Consider the following 10,745-nt stretch of genomic DNA (forward strand, 5'->3'; position numbering starts at 1 on the left):
TTTATGTAGCCTATGTAATTTTTTCTTCCGTTTCTGGACCTTTCCTGCATTGTTTGTGCGTGTATTTTGATAACCAAGAAGAAAACGGTTAAAGAAATAGCCGAATAATTATACATATAGTCGTCATTTTTAAATATCATTTCATTAATAGCACCCAATACACACCCCGCGACGTTTGCCAACAATATCAAAGGCGATATTTTCTCTTTTTTTAAGAGCGATTGATTGGAGGTTTCAAAGAATCATAGTCGACTGTGTCATCAGACATTACATTTAAACAAGTGGAATGCAATGTGTGTTGACAAATGATTTGGCATACAGCTAAATATTTGAATTGATTTAATTGTGTGTTGGATTCAGAGAAGTCGAATATTGGTTAACAAATAAGTTTCCAATTTTATGTACATATCATGATAATTGTTGATTCAATAAAACACACAATTCAAAAAAAGGAAAGAAAAGGGATCAGTCTATCAATTAGGGACCGGTAGTGTGAAACATTCATTGCAGACTTCTTTTTTCTAGCATGTAACATCAAATTATAAATATAATTGGCTAATCATTATTTTGTCTCAAAATGCAAGGGTAGTTGTGGTGATTATGATTATGATTATGATGATGTGATGATGATGAAGTTAATGAAGATGATTATGGTGATGATGATGAGGATGAGGAGGATGCCGGTGACGATGATGCTCATGCTAGGGTGGTGTTGATGACGCTGATGGTGACGATGAGGAAGCGGAAGATAGATATATGACAACATGACGGTTGTGTTGTGGCGATGATGGACGTGGTGGTGGTGGTGGAGGTGGTGGTGGTGGAGGTGGTGGTGGTGGTGGTGGTGGAGGTGGTGGTGGTGGTGGAGGTGGTGGTGGTGGTGGTGGTGGTGGTGGTGGTGGTGGAGGTGGTGGTGGTGGTGGTGGTGGTGGTGGTGGTGGTGGAGGTGGTGGTGGTGGTGGTGGTGGAGGTGGTGGTAGTGGTGGTAGTGGTGGTGGTGGAGGTGGTGGTGGTTGTATCTGTGGCCATTGTTGGTAGTGACCGGTGTTGGTTGTTTTTATTGTGTTTTAATGGTTGCGCATGCATGCAGTGTTTGATGAAATTCCTACAAACTTGATATGATTATATGAGGCGCCGAATGTACCATTATTATATAGAACAATTATTTGTTATACCTATTATTTATATATAATTTACATTATATTTGTAAATAACTACTATTATATAAAATATCATTTCTAATTATTTATATATAATTCCAAGTAATACTTCATTATTTGTAAATAATAATAGTTCGACATTCCATTATTTATAAATAATGATTATTTGTTTTTCATTATTTATAAATAATGATTATTTGTTTTTCATTATTTATAAATAATGATTATTTGTTTTTCATTATTTATAAATAATGATTATTTGTTTTTCATTATTTATAAATAATGATGATTTGTTTTTCATTATTTATAAATAATGATTATTTGTTTTTCATTATTTATAAATAATTTGTTGAGTTTTCCATTATTTATAAATAATGATTATTTGTTAAATAATGAAAACGTCTACTTCATTATTTATAAATAATTTTTTCGAGTGCACCATTATTCTCATTATTTATAAATAATCATTATTTAATGTTCGAGTTTTCCATTATTTATAAATAAAGATTATTTGTTAAATAATGAAATATCTACTTCATTATTTATAAATAATAATTTTGTTTCAATATCCCATTATTTATAAATAATCATTATTTATAAACAATTTTTACAGTTTGCCATTATATACAAATAATCATTATTTATATACAAATAACCATTATTTATTAAATAATGCCATTATTTATTAAATAATGCCATTATTTATTAAATAATGGAAAACTCGCTATAACATGCAAATGTGGGACCGCCCATGATATGAATATTCATGATGCGATTTCCTTTTTCGTGATTTTTCTTCACAAATTTTTGTCCATTTCCTCTTCATAATGACATTTCTTGAAGCAATTTTCTAGGGATATGGTCTGATTGTAATATTCTTCATTTTCTATATAACTTCGTCTTCGTAGAAATATCAAAAAGTGTAATTTTATACGATTTTTCCTACAGTTCACAATCCCCATAGGCGCGCGTGTACGGTAGGGACAACCGGTGAATCGACGGAGTGCTCTTCATCGAAATACTACGTTGGTTGGTCCCCGGAAGTGGCGGGCGGAATTTAGCCCGAATCCTCGATGGAAGTCGATCAAGTGCATATGAGCTGAGAGAGTGAAATATCAGTGTACTTGTACAGGCCCTTCTACTTTTTATAAATATTTCTTGTTGCTTTTTTTGTTAAGTTAATTTTTCCTGGTGTAGAAATAAGTTTCAGTTCTAATAATGCACTTCAAATACATTTTGGAGTGTCTGTTTGAGGCGTTTGGGGCGATTTCACCCTGGCCCCAAAATGCTCGCAACGACAATACCTGATGACCCCTAAATTTTTAAAAACTTATTTTTCTATTGAAAATTATCACAAAATTCACCAAAAGTGTGCACGAAAGCCTTCGTATTTCACTTTTAAAACTCCAAAAAGTGCCCAAATGACAAGCTTGGTCGCTTCGCTGTGTCGCTTTCAACTTGAGAACGTTTACGCGTCTGCTCCCCCCCCCCCCCTCCTCCGAAAGAAATTCTGTATACGGCCATGCTCTAAAGAGCCTGGCACATTGATTTATGTATACTTTCATTTTCATTATTTTTATCTCATTATCAACATGGCCTTACGCAGAATTTTTTCCAGGGGGGCCGGGGCCGGAGCATGACGCGCGTAAACTTTCTCAAAAAAATCTTGAAAGCGAGACAGCCACGGGACCAAGCCCAAATGACAAGCTTTGTCGCTTCGCTGTCTCGCTTTCAACTTGAGAACGTTTACACGCGTCTGCCCCCACCCCCCGAAAGAAATTCTGTGAACAGCCATGCTCAAAAGAGCATATGGCACATTGATTTATATGTACTTTTCATTTTCATTATTTTTATCACATTATCATGTTATACCGAGGTTGTTTTACCTGACTGCTAAGAAAGCACGAATGCCTGTGAGCAAGCAACCAGGGGACCAACGGCTTAAGGTCCTCTCCGAGGGACCTGGTAATGAGGATAAATGGCTTAATTACCAAAGGGCACTAGCGCACCACTTGGGAATCGAACCCGGGTCACCGGAATCCGAAACCCCCGCTCTACCGACTGAGCTATCGCGCCTCCCATATGGCCTTACACAGAATTTTTACCGGGGGGGGGGGGGGGGGGGCAGCTAGGACGCGCGTAAAGTTTCTCAAAAAAATCTTGAAAGCGAGACAGCGACGCGACCAAGCTCAAATGACAAGCTTGGTCGCTTCGCTTTCTCAAGATTTTTATGAGAAAGTTTACGCGCGTCCTGCTCCCCCCACCCCCCCCCCGGAAAAAATTATGCGTAAGGCCATGATGATAATGAGATAAAAATAATGAAAATGAAGTATACATAAATCAATGTGCCAGGCTCTTTAGAGCATGGCCGTATACAGAATTTCTTTCGGAGGAGGGGGGGGGGGGAAGCAGACGCGTAAACGTTCTCAAGTTGAAAGCGACACAGCGAAGCGACCAAGCTTGTCATTTGGGCACTTTTTGGAGTTTTAAAAGTGAAATACGAAGGCTTTCGTGCACACTTTTGGTGAATTTTGTGATAATTTTCAATAGAAAAATAAGTTTTTAAAAAATTAGGGGTCATCATGCCCCCGTATTGTCGTTGCGAGCATTTTGGGGCCAGGGTGAAATCGCCCCAAACGCCTCAAACAGACACTCCAAAATGTATTTGAAGTGCATTATTAGAACTGAAACTTATTTCTACACCAGGAAAAATTAACTTAACAAAAAAAGCAACAAGAAATATTTATAAAAAGTAGAAGGGCCTGTACAAGTACACTGATATTTCACTCTCTCAGCTCATATGCACTTGATCGACTTCCATCGAGGATTCGGGCTAAATTCCGCCCGCCACTTCCGGGGACCAACCAACGTAGTATTTCGATGAAGAGCACTCCGTCGATTCACCGGTTGTCCCTACCGTACACGCGCGCCTATGGGGATTGTGAACTGTAGGAAAAATCGTATAAAATTACACTTTTTGATATTTCTACGAAGACGAAGTTATGTAGAAAATGAAGAATATTACAATCAGACCATTTCCCTAGAAAATTGCTTCAAGAAATGTCATTATGAAGAGGAAATGGACAAAAATTTGTGAAGAAAAATCACGAAAAAGGAAATCGCATCATGAATATTCATATCATGGGCGGTCCCACATTTGCATGTTATAGCGAGTTTTCCATTATTTAATAAATAATGGCATTATTTAATAAATAATGGCATTATTTAATAAATAATGGCATTATTTAATAAATAATGGTTATTTGTATATAAATAATGATTATTTGTATATAATGGCAAACTGTAAAAATTGTTTATAAATAATGATTATTTATAAATAATGGGATATTGAAACAAAATTATTATTTATAAATAATGAAGTAGATATTTCATTATTTAACAAATAATCTTTATTTATAAATAATGGAAAACTCGAACATTAAATAATGATTATTTATAAATAATGAGAATAATGGTGCACTCGAAAAAATTATTTATAAATAATGAAGTAGACGTTTTCATTATTTAACAAATAATCATTATTTATAAATAATGGAAAACTCAACAAATTATTTATAAATAATGAAAAACAAATAATCATTATTTATAAATAATGAAAAACAAATCATCATTATTTATAAATAATGAAAAACAAATAATCATTATTTATAAATAATGAAAAACAAATAATCATTATTTATAAATAATGAAAAACAAATAATCATTATTTATAAATAATGGAATGTCGAACTATTATTATTTACAAATAATGAAGTATTACTTGGAATTATATATAAATAATTAGAAATGATATTTTATATAATAGTAGTTATTTACAAATAAAATGTAAATTATATATAAATAATAGTTATTATTTAATAAATAATGATTATATAACAAATAATTGTTCTATATAATATTGGTACATTCGGCGCCTCATATGATTATCATTAATCAAGATGAAATGCTGAAGAACATTGCACAATCTTGCAGGCCGTTTGTCATTATCCAAAATATTTTAGGTCTACATATTTGCACGTATAATTAACGTAGATCTAAATGTTTCCGTAGCCTTAGGTTGCAATTATTGCCCCGGTGTATGCGTTTATTGATCAATTAGAATTGAACAAATTTACTGTTTGATGTTTGCCGCATTATGGAAGTTCATAACTCTTACTCGAGGAAGGAAAACATTCGCAATTCGTTTGATCAGGTATGCCTATTACTTTTTGCAGTATTTAATTATTGTTAATTACTTCCAAAATGTTCTACTCACTTCTTTGAGACATAAGTTATATCAGCCCCAATCTTGGTCAAATATTGACGCAACATAACAGCACCCCCACCACCTCTTCATGCACTACTTCCTACATCTCTCTCATATTTTGTTTGTTTTGGACTCACAATCATTTGATTTCAAAGTAACGTCAGAGCAGATAGAAGGGCTTATTTCCGCTCTTAAAGGATAATGAAACCCTTGGATCAAATTACCTCGGATGAAAACAGACAACAATCAAAGCATAATATCAATGAAAGTTTGAGAACAATTGGATAGACAAGATTACAAGAAGGTTATGAGCATTTCAGCGGCGTAACAGGGGTCGGTGGCCAGGGGGGAGGGCCTGGACCAAAAATTGCCCGGTCATATCATGGTATTAACAGGCGTAATGAGGCGACGATTTTGAGAGGGCCAGATGTTACAAATTTTTTGACAGTTTTAATACAAAAATCAAATTTTGTGATAGATTTTGACATGATATCCACAAAATAATATATTTCACTCTTCTCTCTTTCCATTCCTTTTTGTGGTCCTGACGCCAGTTTGAACAGGATTCTTTGCGGCAGTAGCGTGAAGAGTACAAAAACGAGAGGCGCAGTATGGCGCATTTAATATAAGTCCCGAGCGAGCGAAGCGAACGAGAAAAAAAATCACCTTTTCATGAGAATCTAACTTTGAGATATTTTTTGACATTATATTCAGTAGATAATATCATACCCTACACTTTTCCTTTGCTTTTCTTTCTTCCTTTTTTTGTTGTTCTTGGTTGTAGAACTTTTGGGGCCATGGCCCAACCCTTCCATACTCATATACGGCAGTGCTATGCGGTTGAGGTCCGAGCCATTTAAACCTCGCAGATTGCCGCTATTTTTAATCTAATCGCGGGTATATACAGAATATAGCTTTTTCACAACACATTTATTCAACGGCCAGTTGCGTAATGAACCAAATATTTTGAGGGGGCAAAACATAGCAATGTGTGAAAATTTGTATAAAACAAATCGCCAGCGAGCAAAGCGAGCTGGAAAAAAAATTGCCTATATTGAAATTAAATTCTAATTATATGAGATCGATTTTTCTATTATATTCATCAAATAACACATTTCATTGTTTCCATTCATTTCATTATACGTTGTCTCCTATAATTTCTTTTATTTCCACTTGGGTGTGGAACCAAGACCCCCCCCCCCAACCCGCGCCTGTACGCCAGTGATTGAACGTAACGCTTAATGTAAGAATGGTCCCTATACAGGGGGACGTTATGGAGCCATTTGAAGGTTATAGATGAAGAGCCCCTATATACTGCGTGAGGTCTAGGGGAAAGCCCCGATAGCTTATTTGCATAAAATTTAGCAAGCTTATAACACAATGTTGTATGCAGTCTCTCTTTCTTCCCGCTCTTTATTTTCAATTATCGGCAGCCCGGTCGTGTTATTAAGTTCTTTTTTTCTTGTCCCTTTTCTTTGTTTTCCAATTTAGCTTTTGACTAATTCCATTTTACCTTCGTTTCCCGCTATTGTTTGCCACTTTGTCATCTTTAATTTATTTCCCATCATGCTATTGCATTACATAGGCCTATTTCGGAATGGTTTGTTCTTTCTCAAATGTTTTCTTTCGTTCCTTTCCCGCTTTCCTTCCTTTTCCATAATTTTTTTTTCGTTTTCTTTTCACTTTTCCCTTTCCCTTTCCTTTTCATCCTTTCCTTTTCCCCTTTCCCTTTCTTTCTCCCTCCCTTTTCTCTTTTTCACGTTTTTTATTTTATTTTACCGGTGAAATCCGCCAGGGGGCAGCTTACCCCCCTGCCCCCCCCCCCCCGCCTGTTACGCCACTGGAGCATTTGAATGTCGAAAGCCATGGAGGTCCTCTAATTCACAATGCAACCAAGAATTGTGATGTCACAGAAATACTCTCCTCTTTGTACACTGAATATATACCCCAAAACATCTATTTTGGCTCATTGTTATGATTGTACAAATTCTTTATCTATGTTTAGTTTCATGGAACCCTATAACTACGCCATGAAAAAAATGTAGGCCTAAAACAGAGAGTCATTGGGGAGTTGTAGGCCTACAATGTTGGTCGCATTATGCCAATGGGAGGGTGTCCACTTCGATCAATGTCAACATTCAAATGCTCATAACACTCTTTGTTATTTTGTTCCATTTTTTCTCAAACTTTCATTGATACAAGCTATCTTGTGCCCAGTAGGTGTTTCATTCTTGTTTAAAGTGCAATATATCTTCAGCAGACGAAAGCATACTCAGTTTCATGGGTATTGCGTTGCTATGATTACTAAAATCAAATTCATAACGAGATTATGAATGGACTTGGATAAATCGAGTCTTTTGTTTTTAATCAACAGCATCTTATTAAGCGTTATCAATTTCACAGCGTTTGTTGCTATATACTTTTGTATACGTTCAAGACCTTTATCGGGCAATTTGAGCTGATCAAACCCTGATCATTCTAGTCTTTACATGACTTCTGTCAGCAATATTGCTTCAAAGGGCTTTCAAAACTCCAAATATTGATTTACCTGTTCACAATTTTTACTTCCACTTCTCAAATATTTGCCCAAATCTCAGCAAGTCTCCCGAGTCCAAATTCATGTCGCCTGCGTGACAAAATGATGACAAATTGGACCCCAACAAAATCGTACAATGGACTCACGGAGGCACTTGGGATTTCAATTATCTTGTTAACAAGCCTTTCCTGATTTTACAATTAAAATTCCTTCTTAACATCATGGTTATTTGCATGCACACTTTCGGCAAAACGTTCAAGTGCATTAATCATTTGACTTTGAAACGAGACTCGAGTAGAACCCAACATTAACCTCCTAATCTTTCAAAACTGTCGTTGCCGTTTAATATTATTTTACCTGTTGATTTTGATTTAGAATTTTTGAAATTTGTATTGTGAAATATATAGCACTTTCTCACTGTAAAGATTTCATATTTTTGAAGGAAAATTTAAGTAATATTTTACAATTTTAGCTAAGGAATATCAGACAGATTACAGAGAATTATCCCGAAGTTTTCTATCCTTTCATGCACACAGGTGACGGTTTTATTTCATAGGCCTATATTAAGAAAATGTTTCAATTTTTATTTTTAGAAAACTAGCAAATTATCAAATGAAGCACATTTTCACGTAAAACATATTCATAAAATCTAGTAATTAATTGGGATGGTGACATGCACTTTTTTTCGAGGAGGGGGGGGGGGGGTACTTACCGAAACTTTATTAGACTTTTTAAAGAATCTAGGTCTTTATAGAATAATACAATCTTTGCAGACTTTTCTTAAACTGGTATTCTGTCTACATGTACTGTTGAGCATATTCTCTTTCTCTCAATAAAAATGAAACAAGATTTTTTTTCTCTCTCTCTACTCTATGAAGTCTTTTTATATTTACTGACAGGGTTTTTCGTTGTTTATTGACCGGTAGCCTCCCATTATTCTTCGTCTGTTTAACTCCTTGACTGTACATGTTGATAGTTTCTTTAGATCCATTGTATACTGAGCAAACTCATCATAGTTTACTTTTGACAGCTTATTTTACCAAGTTGAAAGCTTAAACCCTGGAATCGCCTCTTTGACATGCATTCTTTCTTGGGAATATTGGCTCATCATGGTGAAAAACCACATCTCGACGCGCAATCTGGGTGAACGAGCCATGTTGTTTGGGATTGTTGTTGTTATCGATCAAAGCAATATCAACAATACTAACAACAATGCAAAAACAACAAAGAAAACGACAAATAGAAATTAGAAAACGGCCGGGAACTTAAGCTGCATGGGAGTACCAAACATATTATGTCAGCCATATTATGGGTTATATGCTATGAGCCAAGTGCATTGCTATGTGAACGCATAAATTATGTTTTGTTAGGCATACTTAAAGCCCCCCCCCCCCCCAGTTTGAAATTACCATTAAAAAACAGTTCCCAAACCGAATTGGTATATATACCTGGAAAAAAAAATCACAAAGATTTGATGCTATTGGGGAAAAGGACTCACAAAGCATTAAATTCACATTGCACTTTTGTTTCATCGAAACTTCGTTCCCAGGTATATACTCATTTATCACAATACTATTCTAATTCTAGGCAAACAATAACATGCTTAGAGTTTCCATGACAACATGTCATATTGCCCACCCTTCTTGTTATTGTAAATATTATCCATTGTGATATTCATTGCACCACAACTCAGTATGGGTCGTTTCGCATCCTCCAGTATTCATTTTTCATTTTACTTCATTTTACACAAGACGTTCGAGGACAATATTTATGAGTCATATCATCGAGATTCATTGTCTGTATTATAACATCGCCATCAGCGAAAATCGATTAACATTGAGAGTAAGTGGCACAACGACACTAGGGATAGAATAGGAAAATACTAGATGATAATAATTTGAAGGTCTCCTTTGGCCTTGCTTTCGGCCTTCATTTCAGATTCTTTTGATATGTCTTCTAAATTGTTTTTCCTTCTCAGTTTTTCATGAAGACGAAAACAAATCGGCCAGTGAATCTAGGGATGAGATAAATGTGAAATACGTGTTTCAGTCAACGACAAAATGTGTGAATGGTTTGATGTATTTGTTAGATCAGCTCCATTTAACATCTTTTGAAGAGTATTCAAATCTTTTCCCATTTATTGTCATCAAAGAAATCAATGTATAATACAATTGACATTCTCATTTGCTCTGTTTGTATAAGTCTATCATGTCCTGTGGCATTATGTCATATTCCCACTTTTTTAAAGCGATACATGGTCTGTGATGTCAAGTAGTAATGTCTGAGGGAACCTTTGTTTATTCTCGTTTATAATAAATTATCCGTAGTATTCCTTTAAAAACAACGACATCCACTTTCTTCTACTCACCTTGGTTTCACGAGTTAGTTGTTTGGAGAAAATCTCATATTTTCCATCATCATCTGCTTTCTCTTTTTGATATAGCAAATTTTTATTTTTATTTTCATAAGTGTCGTTTCTCACCCCCAAATTATTTTTAGTTATGATTATCATATCAATTGTTGGTTATCACAACAACAATCATGAAAACCTCGATCGAGAAAAAAAATATAATGTCAGAGATTGTAGTACCAGTTTTTAGGGACACCTTTAAGCATCCCTTGATTTGGGGTGCCACCAAAATTATAAATTCCTTCTCCATTTCTGTCGATGTTATTCTTCATCACTTGATTAATTTCATTTACAAAGAATGTTTACTTCCATACCACTTTTAAAAATCAAATGGCTTATATACATTCATCACGTTCTCGCTTTGACCGTGCA

The sequence above is a fragment of the Lytechinus pictus genome, unplaced genomic scaffold, assembly GCF_037042905.1.
Source record: "Lytechinus pictus isolate F3 Inbred unplaced genomic scaffold, Lp3.0 scaffold_19, whole genome shotgun sequence".
NCBI lineage: Eukaryota > Metazoa > Echinodermata > Echinoidea > Temnopleuroida > Toxopneustidae > Lytechinus > Lytechinus pictus.